A 24284-nucleotide genomic window follows, 5' to 3' on the forward strand; every position below is an offset into this window, starting at 1 on the left:
ATCCTCTAGCACAATGCCACTAGAGTTGCCAGCGTGAATCATCATAAAATCGAGCAACATAAGCTGGAATCATGAGCATTTTGAACAAGATGCAACATTTTAAGGCCCCACCATTAGTGCTTGCTGAAAGGACTCCCTCCTCATTGCCACAATGCTACCCCACCACCTTTTGGTTCTCAAGCAACCAACGAATGGAGAGTAGCACCACGCTGCGAACGTCAGCCCGGAACAAGAAGCATCACTTCACCACCTCCTCACCTTTTACTCATATGCTGTTTTATATTCCAATTTTTCCCACCAGACACAAAGAAAAGAAGCACCAGAGATGCGGCAACATGGGGATAAATTCTTTCATGCACTCTTTCCACTATCAATATATGGAGGTTAAAGGTGGCCACTTTTTCTTCAAAAGAAAAATGTGGGAGTTATAGCTCAGAGACAAGCTCCTCTCGCCATTGGTTTTCGGTTGATGTGCGCACTGGACCTGTGCTTGCAAACGAAAGAGAATAGATGAGTCAGGTCATGGCCCTACCAACTTTTTCTTTTCCCTTTTTTTTTCTTTTTTTTTTTTCTTTTTTTTTTTTTTTTTTTTGAGGTGGAAGCAGAAAGTAGAAGCATGACACATTACCTGCCCACTAGAACCAGACTTCAGCTAAAGACATCAGCAAAATGAGCTCAAAAGTCATGCAGGAGCAGAGAACACTTTTACCTTGGTGCCTGCTTGGAATCGTTGGTTGCACTCTCTTTCCTTCGATGTGGCCATTTGATGATAGATTGCTTGGTTTTAAAGATGTCATCGAGCACTTTAATCCATTAGTTCCAGGATATTAGGGTGTGATAGCCATGATGCCTACTTGATTGGTGACGAAGAAACAGTTTAATGAAACTAAAGATTTAATTTTGAGGAATTTAGCAAAAAAAGCCCACTTCGTTAATGTTTTTGCAGATCCAGGCAATTTTTGACATTTCTTTGCCCCTTGTGCAGTGGATAAATTCCAGCCCCGAATGTGCATTATTGCATGCCAAACAAATGCATGTTTTCAGTGTCAAAAATATATGTATTCACTATCAAGATATGTAACATTAACCATGAAAATATGTGCATTAAACTCTGCTGGAACATATGCATAGGTTTTGTCTGTTGGGACTAGGGGCAAAAACATGTTTGAAAATTTGAAAACTGAGTAATTCCTGCAAAAGAGTGAAAGTGGTTTCAATCTGCAAATGGAATAATAAATTGTGTTATTTTTTCAAAAAATCCAGATGGCTCATGTGGCAAGTTGCCAATATCCAATAGATTAAGTACAGATGGTTTCCAAAATCTTAAAACAGTTCTTACGAAAGAAATAGTTCTTGAAGTAGAGCACAAAGTGATAGAGGTTCGGATTGTTCTGACCGAAATACTTGGCTAAGAATTCCTGACAAACAAAGTCGCTAGCAAATGGTCGAACTAAAACAGCGGACCAAAATCCTGGAGATGAAAGAGGAAGTGCAACTTGGCCAGAGAAGTTGGTTTAAAAGCAGTAGGAAATAGCATTGCTTAACTTAACCCTTAAGATGCGAGGAACATGCGACAAAATTATTTATTTTCCAAGTGGACATCAGTTACTTCAAGCTTTCTGGTAGCCTTCCAGAACTCACCTAACATTAGGCCTCTGTCTTCCCAACCATGCTCACTGTTCCAAAATGACTACTGGCATCTGAACAAAACTTGATTATGTCTATTACTCCGCAATCACGGTATCTCCAAAATTTTAACTGCTGATCTGAGCACAATTTTGCAAGAGACTATTCACGGTTTCAGCATTATGACAATGCCAACATGGGCAGGGCCTCTCTCCCATGCCTGTCACTACTATTCACCAAAATATACTTATTTTACATCATTCGTAACATAATTACAATAGATTGCAATTACAAAATTAAACAAAAGCTGCATAGATTACTAAAGGTGCAGTGGAATTCAAACAAGCATAAAACTCAAAGGCAGCACAACTAGTCATTAGGCTGACCTTCCAGCAAACGGATCTATTTTCTAAATCATGAATCCGTAACCCAGGAATGGGCTTATTTTCAAATGGATTATGAAATATGGGATCTACAATCAGTGGCAGCTTGTTGTCCACTTTCTTTCTACAACCAGTGGAACAAGAATCTTGTTCCATTGCCATTGCATTTTTTCCTTTAAAGGCTTACAAAACCATCCGAACCTCCCATTTCAAAGCATACAGAACCAAGCCAGTGTGAAACCAAGTTGATCTGCTGATTCGGTGCAGGAGTCAGTCCAGGCTGCATGTTGTCAGCATGGCTCACAATTCAATTCTTGGTGATGAGCAACAATGAATTAGCTTATAATATGTGCAACATGTGCAGTGCCATAACATGAATGACCAACCATGCAAGACAACCCACAAAGTGAAGATATCAAGTAGGTTCTTGGATTGGCTTGCCACCTGTAGGACAAATGTCATGACTTCCATGAGACTTGAGGAGGTGGGCTGGTTGCATAGTGCTGTAAGCATTCAAGTCGCATTAAGGGGCCAAATGACCTTTATATAAAGTTACAATGGTCTGATTTTCAGAACATAGTATGATTTTCCACTGCTGAATTTCTTTATAAAATTTATCCTAGAACTCCAGGTCCGCGCGTTATTTTCTTTGATGTTCTTTTTTGGTTGATCGCATATTCAAGCCCAATGGTTGACTTTTATGAAGTTCGAGTTTTCTTTAGATTGTTTACTTATTTGTGGAGTCGCTTTTATTTAGCTCATCTGGTTGATTCAGGAGATCAAACTTAATTCATTGGATCAGGCTCACCTGTCATATTAAATGTAGACTTCAAGGCTGGGCTTTGTAGTCTCAAAAAAGGAGAAAAAAAGGGGGCTGGGCTTTCTCTGGTCGCTTTGTAGTCTTATTCCTTCTGTCTTATGCTCGATCCCTTTGTATATCTGGATTGATAGATGAGCTGCTGTAGTTCTTTTGTTGTTGTACATTGGTCGTGAGTGTCATCTTTGATGAGCAATGATCTCTGCTCAAATCTGCTGTGGACGTTATCCTCATGCTTCTCCTGTGCTTGGTTTCAATTAGTCTCCCTTGCTTTTATTCATCGACCCTTCTGCTGGAACTTAGGTTCTGTTTGATGGTACGTTGGTTTATCAAGTTTGATGGTACATTGGTTTATCATTATTCAGTAGGTCCATAATTTGTCGATTGCATGGTATTTTGTTTCTGTAAATTTTTTTGTTTACTTAAGTAAACCTCCCTGGAGAGATGTATTTTTATTTTAAATGAAAACGAGTTCTTTGAAGAACTGCTGCTCATGATGTATACTTTGCTTAATTTCCAATTTTCAACTGTGTATATATATCATCCAGACCATTGCGACTGTCTGCATGTTTCCTGTAGGAAAGGTCCAAGAAACGCCTCGCCCACTGAAGGATGTCATACTCGTTTCAAACAAAATTATGCATAAAAAGAATCCTTCAGCTGTCCAGAAATCCAAAAGAAAAGGTATGTTCAAGGTTTATTTTTGGTTGCTTATTAATCTTCATATTCATCTTAAATTGATGTGATACGGATTGTATCATATGATTATAGTTTACTATTCTTACATTGACTTTAGTATCTGCATTTAACTAACATCTTATTAACACATATTTTTCATTTTCTTCTCCAATCGATTATTTACATTTGGATTACTATTGACCATCTTTTAGTTCCTTCAAATGCGAAATTTGTTAGCTACGTGTAGAAAGTATATGAACAGCCGGAGGAACTCAATTTATTAGAGGAATGTGTTGTCCTTCCCACACTTGGTTTCGATCTGAACTTGCACCATCCTTGTAAACCCCTTGTTGGAGCAATCAAAAAATTCAAAGTTGCAAACTTTGTGAATTATTGGTATGTCAAGCCTTCTACAATTGTTTCTATCAGTTTCTAGTAATTTCCATTGCGGGTTATAGGACTTCCTTTTTTTTTTTTTTTTTTGATGAAAGTGAAATCTAAGAAGGTTAATCCTTCATTAACCCCCAATATTATTAACAGAAAGAATATTTACAGCAGAAATTACAAAGTGAAGAATATACAGGATAAATTTCTTCAGGGAGTAGAAGGCTAAAAAAAACAGAGCTATAAGAGATTCAGCAACAGTACCAAGAAAACCAGATTGATCACACCTGGTGTTGAAGCAGGAGTTGCAGATGAACACTTTTCCAGCATCAGTGGATCAAATTAGAATCACAGTAGGATTTCTTTTTATCTTCTACTTTTTATCCAGATTTCTTTTTATCTTCTACTTTTTATCCATAAATAGATCTCATCATTACCTCTATCATCCAATTCACCTATAACAACTCAGGATCTCACCAAAAAGACTAGTTTTGTATAAGCATCTAAAATTTTCTTGATAAATCATCATGGTTTAAGTCCTAATATCACCATCAAACTAAAAATTCAAATTCATGCATCCATTCATAAACATCATGATCGGCCCATGATCAGCCTTAATGAATTCATGTACTGTAGTATCCCCTAATTCACATAGACTATGAGTTGAATTGACTTTGATACTGTTGCTGCCGATCTCCCAGCCTGAGGTCGGATGCTGAAGTAGTCACAATCAATATAGATCTTCTGCTATAGCTTTACCCGAACACTTGCAAAACAAATCCACACCGAGGGGTTGGCTCCGGTGTAGACTCTCCGACGTTCAACTCAAAATGATGAAGAACAATGAGAAGAGAGAATTAGGAGTCGATTGATTGCGTACCTTGAAGGATGCTGGAGCCTTTAATTTATAAGAGAAGAGTTTGAGACGTATTTAACTCGAAGTCTTGATGATTTTCGAATTTGTCGGACGGATAGATTCGGAGATCGAAGGACTTTCCTTTTATGGGAGATCCGATCACAAAAGAATCCTATCTTATCTTGACTTTTCAGATTTGGAGAGAAAGAGTTTATAGACAGATGTAATAGTTCAGCAAAGACCGATCTAGTTGGTCTTCCTGGGCAACAGCGGACCTAGTAGGTCTTTCTCAACAACAGCTAACCTAGTTGATCGCCACGGTTGAGAAATACAAATCTTGCTATCTGAAGTTGATTGGTTTGAAGTAGGTTGGTGTGTCTGTCCAATCCAACAAATGTCATCTCGTGTAGCTTTGATATAACTTGCTCGGTGATGATAAAGTTGTTTAGACCGAGGTTAAGGTACAGATCTACAACAGATGCCCTCCACTCTCAAGGTTGAGCTGCAAATAGGTCGGCCAAAGAGAGTACTTAATCCGAGGTTGAGGCTGAGAGGATCACCAGTCATAGAGGACATGCATCAAGAATCGAATGACTGAGGCAAACTGTCTTTGAATCTGGAGCGTCGATTCTTCGCGTCCATGGAAACCCTACTTTGACCAATCATCAGGTGACACTTGTCAAACATCGGTTGGGAGAGGTAAATCGTCAGTAGATCAAAGTCAATCTGGGGTTTTATAAATAAGGCTATGGTAATTTTTTTTTACTGCTTCTACTGTTCAGAAAAGGGAGACTCTAGTACTTTGGTGATTCTGTGAACTTGCTCGGATAAAGCTGAGCTAGTTGGTCTTCCTTCGTTCCTCATCCCCCATTTGCTCGGCCACTTCTCTTTTAGGTCAGTCCTTCTTTTTTTCAGCCATGAGTGACTCTAATTTTTCTGCCGACATCTGGAGCACAGGGGATGGCTTTAGGAGTGCGGGCCCTAGAGCATCAAGTTTGGATGATAACGTTAGTAGTATTACCTCTAAGAGGTTAAGCTCGAGAGATAATATTAGATATGTAGACCCTATACTTGACATAGCTTGTTCTTTGGAAAGATCCGAGATTTCAGAATTCAGTCCATATAGGGTAGATTCTGTCCTTTTCTCCGAGGACTTAGAAGTCCTCAGATTAAAATACCAAATTCTTTCTGAGTATAAACTGGAGATGGCCATTTCGGATGAAAGAATAGCTCTTCCTCGTCCAAACCAGATTGGTCTGTATGAGAAAGCTCTAAAGGCCAGAGTTTGGCTGCCCTTCCACTACTTCGTAGTGGAATTTCTTAAATTATATAAAATAGGTTTCTGTAGTGTCGCACCGAATTCGTGGCACCAAATCATAGGCTTCTTTGCTCATTGCCTTCTCCTCAAGGTCGAGCCGACCTTCCGTCTTCTTCGGGCCTCCTTCACATTGAAAGAGCATCCCACAGAGAACGGATGGTGGTATGTTTCTCCTCGATGGGGACGTCGTCTCTTCCGAGATGCTCCTTCTTCAGTTCACAACTAGAAAAAGTGCTTTTTCTTCATCTTGACAGAGCAACTCTGAGACTTTTGCATGTCATAGGGTAAACCTTATAGGTCGGCGGTTGGGGCTTTAGTTTTGTCTGATGTCGAGAAGGATGTGTTAAAGTGGATCTTCAGTCAGACTCTCCCTTTGCTAACTGAATTTCCCATCGAGGACACTTTGTTAGGGACCGGGTTAAATCTAGCCGACCTAAATAGTGAGTTGCTTTTATAATCTTCTTTAGCTCATCATTTTTTGCATTTTTACTAATTTTGTATGCCATGTAGAAATGGACCCCAAGGACATTGAGGCTCTTCATTAGGCAATGAAGAGAAAGAAGACAAATGCGGCCCCAACTCCAAAGCATGGCCGCATCGAGGCTATTCTTGCTTAGCCCATTGTCGGCAGCTCCTTGAGGCCGAGCGAAACTTCGAGGAGGAAATCGTCAGCACCAGCAATGGTAGTGGTCCGCTGCAATCAGCTGCTCTAGGGGAGCCTGCCCCCGAGCCTCTGCATCTTCATCGTAGAGAAATTCAAATAGGCCCCAAATTTTTATGAAGACATCTTCGCGACCGGCCGACGTACAGGTCGGGTCTTCTACTCCAGTGGGAGCATCTTCGGGCGTTGAGGCCCAGGATACTAGGATGGATATAAACAATTTTCAAGTTGCTCTATCCTTGATCCAGTTGATCCTCCTACTGACTGATGTCGAAGCCTTCAATGCTGAAGGCGGTGCATTCCGTATGCATGATGCATATGACTCTATACTTCAGATAAGTGATGATCTTCCCATGTTGCTTGATCATTATCGATCTTGATATTTGACACTAATTTTTTTTTAGCTCGCCCATCATGTAGACTGCTATACTGAGGCGATGCGTGAAGCTCGGCACATCTCAAGGGAGGCTAAGAAAAAAGCCGGCCAGGCTAACAGAAAGGCGGATGACATCCAACTAGCAAGGCTGAAGGCCGAAGAGAAGACTAAGTCACTGGAGAAGAAAATAAAGTGACTAAAATCTGAGCTCTCAAAAGTTTGGATCGAATCTGAAGCAGACTATTGATCGAGAAGAAAAAATATGAGGATGAGTTGAAGGCCGCCAAGGTCACCACGGTTGAGGCCTTCAAATCTTTGGTCAAGTTCCATGACATCAAAGTGGACTTCGGGGTTGCCTCGTATGCACAGGATATCATCAACCTCAAAGAAAAGGTTAAGAAGATGGCTCCAGATTTCGACCTCAGTCTATTGGAGTCTGACGATGAGGAAGAAGTCGGTGAGGGTGGAGATGAAGGTCTACGAGTTGAGGATCTCTTCAACCCAGAGCGTGAGGACAGGAGGGTCGAGGAAGTGGTTTCAGCCACACTTCCGACTGTTATCATTCTTTCCGATCGAGTTGAGGTCAAAGATCCACCCACCCCTCAGGCCTAAAGCTTTTTGCTTCTACTTTTATTTTGTATCCCAACTCGGGTATGTCCAAGCTTCTTTGATCGGTACCATTTTGCAATCTCGATTATCGTCGAGGTATTTTGTAATAGGTCGATCTTTACTTGTAAAATTTTTTTTTCTTTTAATGAAAATATTTTCTTTACCTGGCCAATCGTTGAGATCAATTATTAATCTTCGTTAAATTCTTCGGGATAGCAATTGTCGATCGTAGGCGATTCTGCCAATGATGAGTAAAAATTATTTCATTGGAAAATGTATTTCATTCCTCGGCCACAGTCAGGGGCAATCTGTTTAAGTTGATGGTGAATGCGTTATGTTCTTCGATCATAGCCGAGGATCGCATATTATATTGATGGAGGATACGTTTGGTTCCTCGATCGTAGCTGAGGACCGCATGTTGTGTTGATGGAGAACACATTTCGTTCCTCGATCATAGCTGAGGAACGCATATTGTGTTGATGGAGAACACATTTCATTCCTCGACCATAACTGGATACCGCATGTTGTGTTGATAGAGAATACGTTCCATTCCTCGATCATAGCCGGGGACCGCATGTTGCATTGATGGAGAACACGTTTCATTTTTCGATCATAGCTGGAGACTTACGAGGTCGAGGAATGTGTGTTGTATTGATGGAGAATACGTTTCGTTCCTCGACCGTAGTCAGAGACTGCGATCACGTATTGTATTGATGGAGAACATATTCTGTTTCTCGACCGTGGCTAGGGATCGCATGTTGTGTTGATGGAGAACACGTTCCATTCCTCGATCGTAATCAGAGATTGCATGTTATGTTGATGGAGAATATGTTCCATTCCTCGATCATAGCCAAGGATCGCATGTTGTATTGATGGAGAACACATTCTGTTCTCCGACCGTAGTCGAGGACCGCGTGTTTCAGACATACCATATTCTGTCTATGGGCAAATATAGCATACATTTTTCAAAAGAACATATAGTTCAATAAAATAAAAAAATAATTTATTATTTGATTTAAAAATAATGAATCATTATAGTTTAAGGGTGGTAGATATGCAAATTATTTGCATTCCAAGTCTTGAAAATCGGAGTTCCATCTAGCTGTCTGAGTTGGTAAACTCCTGATCAGACTATTTCAGCAATGCGGTAGGAACTTTTCCAGTTCGGTGCAAGATTCAACTGCTCCGTTGGATGAGAGACTTTAGCTCGATAAAGGACTAACTGTCCTACCAAGAAAGACTTTCTTTTAACTCGGGAGTTGTAATATCAAACTATCCTTTGTTAATAGTTAGCCATCCAAATTCGCACCTGCTCACATGTTTCTTCTAGTAAGTCCAGATTTGCTCTTAATCTAAAGGAGTTATTGTTTGTATCAAATTTTTCCACCCACAGTATTGGTGAGCCGATCTCAAGTGGTATTACGGATTCAATGCCGAAAGTCAGCCTGAAAAGGATTTCTCCTGTTAGAAGCCGCTGAGTCGTTCGATATATCCATAGCATATGGTATAGCTCTTCGACCCATAATCCCTTTGCCTGATCGAGCTGAGTTTTTAATCCCTACAGTAAGGTTTTGTTCGTCACCTCAGCTTCACTATTACTCTGAGGATGAGCTACAGAAGTCAGCCTATGGTTGATACTCAATCCATTGCAAAACCCTTTGAATTTTGGATTATCAAACTGTCATCCATTATTGGTAACAACCACTCATGGCAGATCGAATCGATATATGATTAATTTTCACATACACGAAGTCACAAACCTTCCTCGAAGTGATAGTCACTAGTGCTTTCGCTTCCACCCACTTGGTGAGTAGTTGATTGCGATGAGCAGAAATTTCTTCTACACTGCCACCATTGGGAAGGATCCAAAGATATCCATTCTCTATTGAGCGAAAGGACAATGGATTGTAATCAGAGCCAAAGAGGTAAAGGGTCGATGCTAAATATTTGAAGTTCTCTGGCATTGGTCACACCTGTTCATCAGGTCGACAGCGTCTTTTTGCATGGTTGGTCAGAAATACTTCTATCGTAGCACTTTATGAGCAAGGTCTTTGCCCCTCAAGTGGCTATCATAGATCCCCTCATGAACTTCTCATAGAGCATACTCAACTTCTGAGGGATGGAGACACCAAAGCAAAGGTAGGATAAATGACCTTTTATACAACCTTCTGTCGTAGACAAGATATTGGGCAGTAAGATATTTCAACTTTTTAGCTTCATCTGAATTAGTAGGCAACATTCCATCTTGTAAATAACGTAATATGATATCTATCCAGCTCAGCTTAGGATCAGTTTGCATCACTTCATGCTCCTCGATGCTCGGCTTTTCGAGAGTTTCGAGATAGAGGTCTTCTTTAGATCAGCCGCACCTACTGTTGCTAGCTTCGAAAGTAGATCAGCCTGTATATTTTTTGCCCGTGATATCTGCAGGATATTCATTGTATCGAAGCTGGAGGCAAAATCTTCGATCTTCTATAAGTACTTCATCATGTTCAATTCTTGAGCTTCATATTCTCCCTGCACCTAGCCGACAATGAGTTGTGAGTCACTATGAACTCTGAGGTGCTTCACTCCTAGATCTTTTGCCATATTCAATCTCACCACCAGTGCTTCATATTCAGCTTCATTATAGGAGGTGGGAACTCAAAATGCAAAGCATATTCTGCGACCACTCCATCTGAACTGGTTAGAATCAATTCTGCTCCAATGCCTGTGGTGTTCGAGGATCCATCTACATGGAAGATCCAACATTCGTCGATTGATGAGATGATCTCTCCAGCATTTTGTTCTTCATCTGAAATAATGCGTTATAGAATGAAATCAGCCAATGCCTGAGCTTTGATGAATGATCAAGATAGGTACTTCATATCAAATTCACCTAGCTCAACGACCCATTTGGCTAATCATCCAGAGGTCTCAATCGATGGAGTATTGATCTTATGAGCTGATCAGTGAGGATGGCAATAGTATGAGCTTGGAAATAGGATCACAACTTCTTGAACGATATCACGAGAGCATAGGCCATCTTCTCAAGCTTCGTATACCTTGTCTCAGCATCATGGAGTATTTGGCTGATGTAGTAAATCGGCTTTTGCACCCTAGCCTCCTGACGGACAAGGATAGAATTGATTGCAGTGAGAGAGATGGCAAGGTACAAGTATAATATTTCTCCATGTTCAGGCTTGCTAAGAAGTGGAGGTGAGCCAAGATATTTTTTTAGATCTTCAAAGGTCGCTTGGCACTCCTCCGAATATTAGAAATTTTTCGTCTGTTTGAGAGCTTTAAAGAAAGACAAGCTCCTTTCAGCCAACCTAAAAAGGAACCTATTCAAAGCTGCAATCCTTTCAATCAGACGCTACACTTCTTTAATCATCCCTAGTGGCTTTATTTCTTAGAGAGCTTGAATCTTCTCTAGATTTGCCTCGATCCTTCATTGAGACACCATAAAACTGAAGAATTTACCGACGGTGACACCGAATGCACACTTGCTGGGATTGAGCTTCATCCGAAATCGCCGCAGTGCTGCGAATGATTCCTCAAGGTCGATAATATGATGTTCGGCAATCCAACTTTTGACAGATATGTCATCGACATATACCTTCATATTTTGGCCTATTTATGTCTTGAAGATTTTGTTGACAAGTTGTTGGTAGGTTGTCCTTATATTTTTGAAACTGAATGGCATAACCTTATAACAAAAAAGACCTTGGTCGGTAATAAAGGTAGTTTTCTCCTCATCCTCAGAGACCATCTGGATCTGATTGCATCCAATGAATACATCCATAAATAGGAGGAGCTAATATCCCGAGGTTACATCCACTAGTTGATCAATACGAGATAGAGGGTAACTGTCCTTAGGACACGCATTGTTAAGGTTGGTGTAGTCAATGCATGCGTACACTTTCAATTTGATTTTGGGATGAGGATAATATTGGCTAACCACTTTGGGTAATATATTTCTCGTATGAATTCAGGTTTTAAAAGTTTGTCCATCTTTTCTTGTATGGCCTTCTGTTGATCAGGGGCAAAAGGATGTTTCTTCTATCTGATCGAATGACACTTTTGGTCTATATTGAGCCGGTGTGCCATGACCTCTAGATCTACTCCTGATATATCTAAAGCCAACTAAGCAAATATATCGATGTTTATCCATAGAAAAAAATTGAGATGCAGACAATTTTCTTCACATAACTTTGAGCCGGTTTGGACCACTTTACTTGGATCTTCACCAATGGGCATTGATATCAGATCATCTACTAGTCCTCTTTGTTTAGTTTTCTCATCCCACACATCTAGCTCATCCGTTGATTGTTCCACAGGTGCCGCTCCTCATGGGGTTGCCATATAACATTCTTTCGCGAGTGGCTAATTTCTTCGAAGCTCACCGACCCCTTCTAGAGTAGAAAACTTCACCATCAGGTGATAGATCGACACTATAGCTTTAAATACATTGAGTTCAAGTTGACCTAATATAATATTATACACTGACGGATTTTTTATGACAAAATAGTTTATTTGTGCAACCACTTATCTTGGAGCTCGTTTGGCTATGGCAATTAACGGGATGGTTCCTTCCATTGGGACCGTAATACTCGAGAATCTGACTAGTGGGATAATCCTTTTTGTCAATAGTTCAGAATCCAAGTTCATACGAATAAAAGCATCATAAAATAAAATATCAATTGAACTTTCATTATCAACTAGGACTTAATGTACATCATAATTAACAATATGTAAAGAAACAATGACAGGATCATCATGGGGTCATTTTATTCTATCCAGGTCGGCATCCGAGAAAGTGACTTCTTCACCGACTTTTAGCTTCTTTGCCTCCTTACCTTTAGCTCGGCTAGGACTTGGGGTGCGTCGACCGGACTGTCCCCCAGAGATCATATGAATCTCTTCCGTAACTGATTGATCTTTGTGAGAATTTTTTTTGCCAAGGAGGTTCGTCGCATGGGTTTCTCGAGATCTGTCATTCATCAACATATTGACGAAGGCATCCATGTCGGATTAATGCCTCAATCTCCTCCTTAAGTTGCCGGCACTCTTCAGTGTCATGTCCGTGATCATGATGATATCTGCAGTACTTTCTTGGATCTCTCTTGTGTATCGAAGCAACCATCTTCCTCGGAGGAGGCAGGTCTTCTTATCGCCCTATCTCCATTAGGATCTGAGATCGAGGGATATTCAGTGGAGTGAAATAATAAAATCTCCGGGGAGGGGACTTAGATCGGCAAGATGGTGTAGGAGATCTAAGTCACTTGTTATGAGGTGGGGTTTGAAAATGATGAGGTTTAAATTCAGGATGCTGATGCTGCACTCATCAGGGGTCTTTCTTTTTCTCTTATCCGGAGTTTCGATGAGATGTTTGGACAAGATTTTCTCCTTGCTGATCCCAAGCTTCATCGGTCTGAGCCTTGCTAATCCCAAGCTTCATCGGTCTGAGCATAATTCTCAGCTCGCTCCAATATTTCAAAAAAATCTTTTGGATAATTTAAGTTAAGGGAGTAAAGGAGGTCATTCTGTTGAAGTCCAGCTTTGAATGCAGTCATCACCATGGACTGATCTAGATTTCACACCTCTAGAGTAGCAACATTGAACTGACTTATGTAATTTTTAAGAGATTCATTCTCCTTCTACTTAATACTGACTAGAAAATTTGAATTATACCATTGTCAGCAATTGCTGATGAAGTATGCAACAAAAAATCAGCTTAACTGATGGAATGAATCTATAGAGCCTAACTATAAGTTGGAGTACCAATGACGAGCTATTTTTCTCAAGGTAGAAGGAAAAGCTCGGCAAAGAGTTGCATTGCTGGCCCTTTGTAAAAATATCAAAGTGTAAAAATTCTCCAAATGATCCATCAGATCAGCTGTTCCATCGTAGGGTTCCATTTGAGATATTTTAAATCAAGGTGGAAAGGGTTCATCCAGCAACCTCTGAGTGAAAGGTGGATCGACGTTGAATCTCAAGTCATCTTCTGATTGTTTCGGTGTCCGAAATGCATCTAACTATTGTTGCATTTTTGGAAGTTTCTTTTCGATCTCGTCTTCTCTAGTTTGTCAGTGCTGGGGAGAAACATGATCTGGGGTCGAATCCCTCCTTGAGATAGGGGTAGGAGACCTATGACGGCGATGAGGAGGACTCGGAGGTCGGCTATGATGACTAGTCTCTGCTCTTGGGCTATGAGGGAGCTGATTTGGCAATCTTCCTCGTGCTGGCCGCACGTCTTCTTCAATGACGGGAGGCTCCATGTTTTATTGTATCCTCCGTACTGCAGCTGACAGGGTCTGTACTTGTTGGATAAGACTATTACATTGATCATAAGAAATGGTTAGTGCTGGAGGTGCTACTGGTGCTGCTAGTGGAATAGGTGGAGGATTCTCCTATGCTGGCGATATTTCATTGGTCAGTAGAATATTGTTGGCCTGCCAACTATTGGAACGCTGCGACGTATTTGATGCTCCTCTGCGCATCTTCATGGCGATTGACGAATGGTGATGCGCTTCTTCTCCTCTCGAAACAGGACTTCAGGACTAGCTTTGAAGTAGGATCTCAAGATCAGTCGAAGAGGACCCTTCCTCTAGTGCCAAATATTGCTGCCGATCTTCCAGCTTGAGATCGGATATCGAAGTAGTCACGGTCGATGTAGATCTTCTGCTATAGCTTCATCCGAACACCTACAAAATAAATCCACACTGGGGGGTTGGCTCCGGCATAGACCCTCTGGCGCTCCAGTCAAAGAGATGGAGAATGATGAGAGGAGAGAATTAGGAGTCAATTGACTGTGTATCTTGGAGGGTCCTAGAGCCTTTAATTTATAGGAGAAGAGTTTGAGATGTATTTGACTTAGAGTCCTGATAATTTTCAGATTTTTTGGATGGATAGATTCAGAGGAGGACTTTTCTTTTATGGGAGATCCAATCACAAAGGAATCCTACCTTATCTAGACTTTCCAAATTTGGAGAGGAAGATCTGTAGACAGATATAATAGTTTAGCAAGGACCGACCTAGTTGGTCTTCCTGGGCAACAGCCGACCTAGTAGGTCTTTCTTGGCAACAACTAACCTAGTAGGTCACCTTGACTGAAGAATGTAGGATCTTGCTATCTGAAGTTGATCGGCTTGAAGTAGGTCGGCGTGTCTGTCCAATCCAGCAAATGCCATCTCATGTAGCTTAGCTATAACTTACTTGGCGATGACAAGGTTGTTTAGGTTGAGGTCGAGATATAGATCTACAATAGATACCATTTAGAATAATATAGGATCTTATCCAAAAAGATCAGTCGAAAAATATTCTTCAGATTTTTCAGTCTTCTATAAGTACCTAACATCATCTTAGCGAATACATCGGGACTAGATACACATTTGACAATGGTGAGGAGAGGGAGCTCAATTTCATCATGCCTTCAGACCCCTTCAGAGATCTCATGCCGCTGGAGGCATCCACGATTTGGGGTGCAAACGGGTCGGATTGGATCGGATCATGAGTGGCCCCGATCAGACCCAGTTCTTTGATCGGATCAGAATATTGGACCCAAACCCAACCCAATAAAAGATTGGATCGAGTCGAATCGGATCCATGATTAAATTTTTGATCCAACGATCATTCTGGTCGGATTGAGTCTATGTATAATCCTGTCTCGATCCATGAAATACGGGTTTGATTTTGGTCTGGGTCTGGATCGGTTCAGGTCTATGTATAATTTTTTTTTCCATTTTCATATCTCTCAGATGGATTTTTTTCTTAATCGAGAGCCACTTTAAGAACTCGTATGTGGTGATCATGGTGGTCACCGACATCGATATTGATGCCCACCTCGGCCCCAACCCTCTATAGCATGCCCCCAACCCCCTTCCCTCAATAATCTCTTCACCGTCCCTCCTACAGTCACCCGACTACCATCTCCACCGTCCATCACCTGCAACCTCATCTTGATCGTGTCCAGTGGCATCATCACCACCACCATCACTCCACCCGCCACTGCCGCACTCACCTCCTACACCGCCACCACTGTTCCATAGTCTGACCTCAACCCCCTATCGTCCCCACCCTCCGCGATGTGGAGGCGGCAGAGCCCGCCTCAAATGAATTGAGGGAAGACAGAGTAGGATGCCTACCAAACGGCATTTGAGGGGGCATAGGTGAGGATCGACATGCTGAAGCCCCGGTAGAGACCACAGAGGCCGTCCAATCGAAGAATCTTCTTGAAGGCGTTCACGCTGCCGAGGTACCTCGCGACAGCACTGCTGTCTTGGACCATAAGGCACTGGCTGACGACATCGATCGAGATCCAAACCATCTGGGCGGCCACAGCTGAACTGACCCCTGCGGCCACCGAGGCAGCCATCGATGTCGCCAGCTTGGGGACCCCGAGCTAGAGCATGGCCGTGCCATGCCAACAGCAGAGAGAAGGGTTGATTGTGAGCGAAGAAGAAGCCTGGAGACTGGGAGACAGAGAATAAAGATTAGGGATGAAGAGGGCATGGGCATCTTTTTGTTTTAAGAGATCGTACGATGGTACGAAAGATAGACTCCGAACTTGGGATGGGAGGATGGTTTGATGAGTTTGGGTCTAGCATTGGGTCCGGGTCTGGGTCTGGGTCTAGATCGAGTCAAGTTGGATCAGATAAAATATCTCAAGATCTAAATTAACCCTAAAGTCCTCACGGATCGGATCGGATCGAGTAGGATCCAAATTCAGTAAACTCAGATCTAACCTGAAATATTGAGCGGATTCAATTTTAAAACTCGATCCGACCTTGCGGTCCTTTAAAACTGATTGGATCGGACTGAAACGGATCATGGCTCAACCCGAACCATTTGCAGCCGTGTCCACGATCGTGATCACTTCTTCCGGAGTTCACTGTCTCCTTTCCAAGTCGACCCCTAAAAAGAAAAGCTCGATCTTGCTATATCTTCTCGAGTACGCCATCCTCGATCTTGATCTCTTCTCAGGAACCCGCCTAACATTGCCGCAGTCTTCGCTCCGACGTCGGTGAACAGCCTCCTCCTGCTGCCGATCTCCCTCCAGGAGCAGGTGGAGGAGAAGCTACTCTCTCTTCGGCATGAGCCTCCTCCTAAGCCAGCACCAGCAAGCTCTGACGCTGCAGAACCCGGCTGACTTGATGATCCACCCTTTCCAATGATCGCCAATGTGAATAGCCTGACTGCCCACAGCCACTGCCATCTCCCTCTTCTCTTCTTCTTCTTCTCTCCCGACTCATGTCGGAGGTGGAGTTGGGCAGCGGGGGGCATTGGGGCTGCGGGCAGGAGGAGGGCAAGCAGGTTGGCAGAGAGGCTATGCGGGAGGTGGTGAAGGTGAGGAGAAGGCGAAGTGGGGGTTTGATAGCGAGGGTGAAGTGGAGTTGCTGCAAATCACCGATGTTTAACCGGGGTGGTCGTGGGAGTAGAGATGGGGCTGGAATTGGGGGTGGGCCAATTTGGGTTGGGCTATGGGCTTAAATAGAAAGTCCGTATATGTTTTTGGGCTGCACTCGGATGTATCACTGGTTCAATTCCAGCCTCCCTTGATTTGGGCTCTGCTTGGGTCCGACCTGGACAAGATCTGACATGGAGCTCAAACTAAGGCCGACATCCAGCAAGTGAAATGACATTTCCAATTATATCATCAATTTGTTTTTCTAGTAAATATGTTTTTGATCATCAAGTGGCTGTTGACATAAAGCTATAGTTTTTCATCAAGTGGTTGTTAACGTCAATTTGCTTCACCTTTCAATTATAATAGTGGTGCGGCATATCTATTGGAAGATAAACAACGTCGTAGATTAGATCGTATTGTTTGTTGCAAAGTATTTTAGAAATTGGACTTGACGATATGATGATTGCATCTCATCAGTCTTACAAAAACTTTTGTATTCTGATTTTCTGGGCTGCTCTTACATCAGAATGGTGATCGCCCGCATGTACCAAAAAAAAAACATGAAGATGCAATATATAAGATTGAGAGATTAAGCTTTATTTGTGTTTGGGCAATCCAATTTTTAGCCCAAATAAATAATATGGGTTGTCCTATGGGGTTAAGATCGGTCCCATACTTGCATTCAAGCTAGAATTTTTGAAAAGTTTTCAGACCTAGAGTCAGCCCAAAGCTAGAAAAAGAAAAATATATTGGGCTGAGCTTGAATAGGGAAGTGACCAATTCAGCCCAACCCATTTCTAGCCCTAAGCAGAGCTGGCAGTGATACAAGGATAAATAGAGAAATTTGAGAGAGAATGAAAAGAGAAGAGGATGAAGAGTTGAAATCTTTTCTCAAGAATGGTTATGTGCAATCCTACGACATCGGCAGCTCTGTGAGCTCTGAAATCTCCAGTCGATTTGTGTTTTGGATACCCCCACCCTACAAAATTAATTTTGATACCTCTTGGTCTGCCACTGCAATTGATCTAGGCTACCTCATCAGAGGTCACCAAGTAGTTGTTATCTTTGCTGGTTCTTTCCAATCTTATGCTACCTCTGCCTTGGAGGCAGAGTTGCAAGTGGCATGGAGGAACCTTTCCATTTCTATTCACCAGCTCGAGCACAAACGGATCTGTGTGGAGGGGGACTCTTTTGTTGTTGTTTAGTGGATCCATCAAGTTGCTAGAACTGATTTATCCTTGGGACTCTCTCACACAGTTCACCCTCTTCTGGCGGACATTCTAAACAATATATCTTCTTTAGATCGCTTCTCAGTCGCTCATGTGCAGCGTGAAGACAATCAACCGGTGGATGGGTTAGCTCGGTTATTAATGAATTCATTGTTCTACTCTATTGCGTCTCTTCCACCCCTTGTTCAGGCTCTTGTCTTGGCTGACATATATGGAGTCTGATATCCTCGTTTGTAACCTCCTCTGTTTACTGTTTTGGGCCTATGCTCCCTATGTAACAGAAAAAAAAAAAATTGACCGATCTAAATTTTAAATCTGTACTTGATCTATTTGTCCAATAGATTAAGTTGGATTGACTCATTCACAACTTGAACCTTTTATGCTCAATATAAAATGTGAAACCATTTTTCTCATGTCAGATTGGAGGTTCATGTCATCAATTGTCGCACTTAATTGGTTGTAATTGCAGATTGAACCTCTCCAATTTAACTCTGAAGCAAACATGATCCAAAATTCATTATTTTTAGAATTTGCTCTTAGAAATTAAATGTGAAATTTGGATCATGAAAATTATACTATTCTCAAGGAGGAAGATATCTAAGTTTTTATTTTTATTATTTTCATTAGAACCTCCTTAATCTAAATCTAATTACTTGTTAGATTATATACACACCAACTCTATATGCAGAAGTGGTTGCACGACAAAACCACCTCCCGGCTTCGTGTTTATATGCAAGAGCCAAATAGCTTGATGCAGGCTAGGAAGTCTCCCCCCCCCCACCCCCCCCCATCTTATTTTTAGTGGCATGCCAAGAACGTGCGACCATACGTGTGCAAAGACTGGATCATGATTTTATTCTGTGCGATACAAATAGATTTTTCAATTTAAATTCTAGTGAAAAGATCAGAGGAACCACGTTGGATCTCCATCATGCCACTGTTTTAGAATCTAATCGGCATCATGTTGTCGCCCCCAATTTTAGACCACTAAAAACAACTTTTGTCCCTTAGGTGCACAATATGTGCAAAAAAGATAGGTTGGACCGAGGGTGACATCGAAAATTACAGTTTGCGTAAGTAAAAGGCACAAGAAGAAACATTCCGTTGTCATGCTTAGAAGAACAAAAGAATATGTCAAGAGGATATCCCAAGCTGGAACGGTTACCTACCATTAAATATTACACATGGCAGTAACTACTTTTATCCGATAACGTATGCAAGTTATGTTCTATTTCTTTAGATTTTTAGTGCACCATTTTGCTGAGAGAAAATATATTAAAGGGAGCCAGAGATCGTGGACTTGTGGTCAAAGGTCTGATAGTTGGATCGGTCTCCACTCCCATATATATGAGGTATTATTCACTTTGGTTCTAGTCGTCTCGAGCTTAGGTGGGTCTTGATCATTTTGAGCTTCATAATTTTGTCTTTTAAAAACTACCTTAGTGTTGGTATCCTTCATGGTCATTGGATTAGAGATCTACCGCTCAGCCAGTGACCGACCTTCATCAATGTTGAGATGATGAATGCTATAAGAGTCGCTGATCTTCGCTGCTCAAATGGCCGGGGGTGGGATCTGGTGACTGTGCATCGACTATTTGGTGGGCAGTTGGGGGATGGGGTGCTATCCCTTGTGACTTTCATTTTTGATAGCTCAAACGTCAGGGTTTGGGGTCATTCCTGTATTACAAGGGTCATGATGGCTGATCTCTACCAGATCTACAAAAGCGAAGTGAGGAGACATAAGGAGCTTGGATGGATCTGGAGGATGGGAGTGCACCCGAGAATGAGTCTATTTCTCTGACAAGTGGTCTGGCACCGGCTTTCAATCAGAACCTTCTTATGGGGCCGAGATATAGATATCCAGCTGGAGTACCCTTGCTGTCTGGCTGAGAAGGAGACCATGGAGCATACTCTCTTCAGTTGCCCAAGGGCGACAGCGGTCAGGTCATTGACCAGGGTGGACTTGCGGGTTGCTCAGGTAGAGGACCCCACTCAAGTATTTTTAGAGTTTCTACAGAGCAGCACTGGAGGTGACTAGGCCAGGGCAGCAGGGGTTCGTGTGGCCTACCTAACTCTTCATATTTGGCTGGCCAGGAACAGTCTAGTCTTCGACTCTAGATAGTTTTCGATGAGAATGATCTTTGAAAGAGCATCAGTCATGACAGCAGAGATCATCGATATGATAGCTAGGACTTCAAAGATCTAGAGCTCCCATCCTACTCGTGTAGCGACTCATAGGGTGTTCATTTCTTGAGAGCCCCTTTCTTCGGTGTACTTGAAAGTCAATTTTTATGGGAGTGTCAGAGATAGGTATGCCGGGGCTAGTTTTGTCATTCATGGGCCTGCCTCTATTTTTGGGGCTGCTGGGGGTCACCATCTCTGGAAAACCTTAATCTCCGAGGTAGAGCTTCACGCTGTTTGGGCAAAGATTATCTATGCCAGATGATTTCTGGGGGCGACTTAGCTCGTAGTGGAGAGTGACTCAACCACGATGGTTGCTTGGCTGCAAAGATGTATTTCTGCTAGGGGCTCCCACCCCCTTTTGCATGATGCCGTGAGATTACTAGGAGGGTACAATGCGCTGATCATCAAGCATGTCTTCCGTGAGGTGAATTCGATGGCTGATTGGATGGCATCTTTTATAGTAGATCATACAGGAGAAATCCTCTGGACTGTATTGGAGGTTATCCCAGGGCACCTTCAGTATATTTTATTCTCTAATTTTTTTAGTTATATTCATACAAAATTTATTTGAATGAACCGTCTTACCAAAAAAAAAATCTCACAGAGGAGAAAATATCCTATTTCATATAAATAAGAGTTTCCTTACTCACAATCAATGTAGGATTAAAAAATACCCTCCTTCTGCAACAAGAATCATCTATCATAAGAAGATCAAAGCATATAACATTGGGGCATTCACTTTAATTGATCGAATAAGAGAAATATAATTAGAGCTCTCTTGGTTGAGATTCGGTGAATAAAAAAAAAATGGTACTAGAAGGCAATTTTTTTATTAAAAAAAAAAAGTGATGTCACGTGGATAGCATGGAAGAGGCCTACCTAAATTTAAAAAGAAATTTTATGGGGTGGTAGATTAAGGGGCACAGAGAATAGAGTAGATGGAAGTTAGAACTTGGAAGTTCGAAAGGCTGCTTTTATATCGGTCAATTATTGGTAAGAGACGTTTTGTTGGACCGAAACTCCCACCATGGAGGAAGTCTAGATTTCAAAATTTGGGAAGCGCACCTTCCAGTAAATCCAATGTGAACTTCATCAACTTCCCTGGGACCACACCTACCTTAACTACCATCTACGTCTTTGCTCTTGCTGACCGATAGGAGGAACTTCAATTCAAGGATCATACCTACCCACTTTGCAAAGTGACATAAATACCCCTGCAAAGTAACATTACTATATATATATTTTTTTCCGTAATTGGGAAATATCAGGCAGGATATCAAGCTTGGAGAAATATGCCAGTGGTGCCGAGATACTAATGATCATTTATAAGTAGATTAGCTTTTGTTTTGTTGTGTTAAGGAAGCTAGATCTATTAGCATGAAACTTAGATAAAGAGGCTACTATTCGATTTGAAGTACGACTGATGAAAATTATAAATTGAGTTTCTATGATGCTTCAACTAATATTAACCAAAGTAAAAGGTATATATATTACATCTATTTGAGGTTGCTGTTATAAATTCAAATATGATTGTTAAAAGATTATTTCTACAAGAGCCAAATTAATTGCTAAAACAAGAGCCAAATTAATTGCTAAATTGATCTACTATAATACTCTTTCATTGTCAGTCTATCATCATAGTCATCTTATAGAGTTTTTCCCCATTAATTTTATCCAAATTAGAAGTAGGGTCGCAGGTGTAAAACATTGAGTGATTCCAAGTCCAACTTAAACTAGATTCATGCTAAAGCAGCTTTAGAAACAAGATTTAAGCATATTCCTAATCTAATAAATCATTTGATTTTTCATATCTCCCTCCATATTAGGGTTAGATCATGAATTTTAAACTAATTATGTTAAGTCTGGTCAATTTTTTTTGTGCTCACAGGAATTGAGGTTGGATTATGGTTGATCCAAAAAGAATTCAAATTTAATTTTTAAACTCTCGTTGATGCAATCCATTTGCACCCATAATTAAGACAATACATACATACATATATATATATATATATATATATATATATATATATATATATATATATATATATATATATTAGATCATATCATATGAGATTCATGCGTCAAAGTCTACAATCGAAGCCACACCTTATTATGGGTCCGAACTCCAATTATTTCTTGGTGTATATGCTCATAATCTATCCAACCTATTTTGCAAACCCCAATCAAAGAAGATACACAAAAATATCTTAAATTTGTAGGATATATGGTACTTTTTCAAAAAGAAAGGACCATATCAAATGAGACCGACAAAAGATACGCTAAACAGTAGGCATCAATCCTTATTCCAGGTCAATCTGGTAATTGGCCAAATGATGATACATTTTACAAACAAAAACCATGCCGAGTACCAGCAGACGCTCCGACTTCATGTGCGCCATGCTTTTCTCTTTCTAACACGCATGCATTAGTAGTCCTTTTCGTTTCATTTTATTTTGGGCTTTGATTCCTCTCACTGTTACTATAAATTTCCCCCACCAACCCCCCCTTCCGCCAAAGTTGGTGACGCCGCTAAATTTCTTTTTTTCCTACCCTTCACAAACGAAAAACAACGTCTCTCGCTCGCCGAACACCTCGTTTTTCTCATCCCGAAGGCGATAACGTCAATCTCTCTCTCACTATTGATCCTCTCCCTCGCTCTCATCTCCACTTCTCCACTTTGGAATCGACATACGGCGCCGTGATCCCTGTCTTCTTCCTCTCCTTACCTTTTTCCTGCTAAGATCCCTCCGAGCTCCCTCTCTGGCCTTCGGTCTCATCGCTTGCTTCGGGGTTTCGGAGGACGCGTCCGATTCCCTATAAAAGGTGAGATCTCGTCGCCCCTATGGCTCGATCGGGCTGCCTTTGTGTTGGGTTCTCCGCTTTCCCGAATTTCTTTGCTTGTACGGTGGTCTTTTTTCTTGATTTCTCTGTATTTTTCGCTTTGTGTGCGATTTCTATCGGGAATGGGGAGGGATCTTGGGTTGATGGGTTTCGATGTTTTTTGTTCTTTTGGGTGTTGTGTGGTGTTCAACAGCGTATCGAAGGTTTGAATGTTCTGGGATCTGAGATGGGAGTTTTGATTTGAATATTAGCTGAGAAACTGTTTAGCAAAATATTATGTGGAGCCAATTTTTACAGAGTTTGTGTATTTCCTCTTCCTTTCTCTGGGCCCTTGTAGTGTATCACCTTTTCCTTCCTTTTTTTCATGGAGTTTATATTTATCATTTACTTTGATGCGTGGGAACGAGTTTGCCCTTAATCGGTGAAAATATTGGTTTAAGGAATCTGTTCGATGATAGATTATAGTATCTTTTAATAATTCTTCTCTAAACTTCAGCAAATTATTCTTACTATGTAAAATGCAATATCAGATGCGATTATGAGCTGATTTTACTATAACTTTGTACTTTGCTTTCCTTGTTTCATCCATGTATACTTTCCATCATATTTATTTTCAGAAACCCTGTTTCTGAAGTTGTTGTTGTTGTTTTTTTTTTTTTCATTTTTTAGGTAGCAGGTTATCTTTTCGTTATCTCCGCATGTAACCTCTTGTACGCAAGCCTCCTTTTGCAATAAAAGCAGGGTGGCAGCTTGCCTCCCTTATTATCAAATAAAACAAAAATCTTTGTAGTTTGCTTATGTGGCTAAATTACACAGCAAGCAAGAAAAATAGAAGTACTCATGTAATCAGTTTATCCTTGACATCTAAGGTCAATGTTAAATACAAAAAGTTAAAAAGCCAAATGATCTTTTGCTGATAGTTCTTTTTGTTTCT

General features: G+C 41.2%; 1 protein-coding gene and 1 pseudogene across 2 annotated transcripts in view; one reads left to right on the forward strand and one right to left on the reverse strand.

Moving 5' to 3' along the window:
• Positions 1–10305: 10305 nt before the first annotated feature.
• On the reverse strand, positions 10306–16199 carry LOC140853987 (uncharacterized; annotated as a pseudogene).
• A 6808-nt stretch (positions 16200–23007) lies between these two features.
• LOC105058395 (2,3-bisphosphoglycerate-dependent phosphoglycerate mutase 1) overlaps positions 23008–24284 on the forward strand; it is a 60744-nt gene continuing 59467 nt past the window's right edge. For both annotated transcript variants that reach the window (XM_019855227.3, XM_010941319.4), the window contains exon 1: positions 23008–23332. The gene's annotated coding sequence lies outside the window, so the exon portion shown is untranslated. The remainder of the gene's footprint in view (positions 23333–24284) is intronic.

The sequence above is a fragment of the Elaeis guineensis genome, chromosome 15 (genome assembly GCF_000442705.2).
Source record: "Elaeis guineensis isolate ETL-2024a chromosome 15, EG11, whole genome shotgun sequence".
Lineage (NCBI taxonomy): Eukaryota > Viridiplantae > Streptophyta > Magnoliopsida > Arecales > Arecaceae > Elaeis > Elaeis guineensis.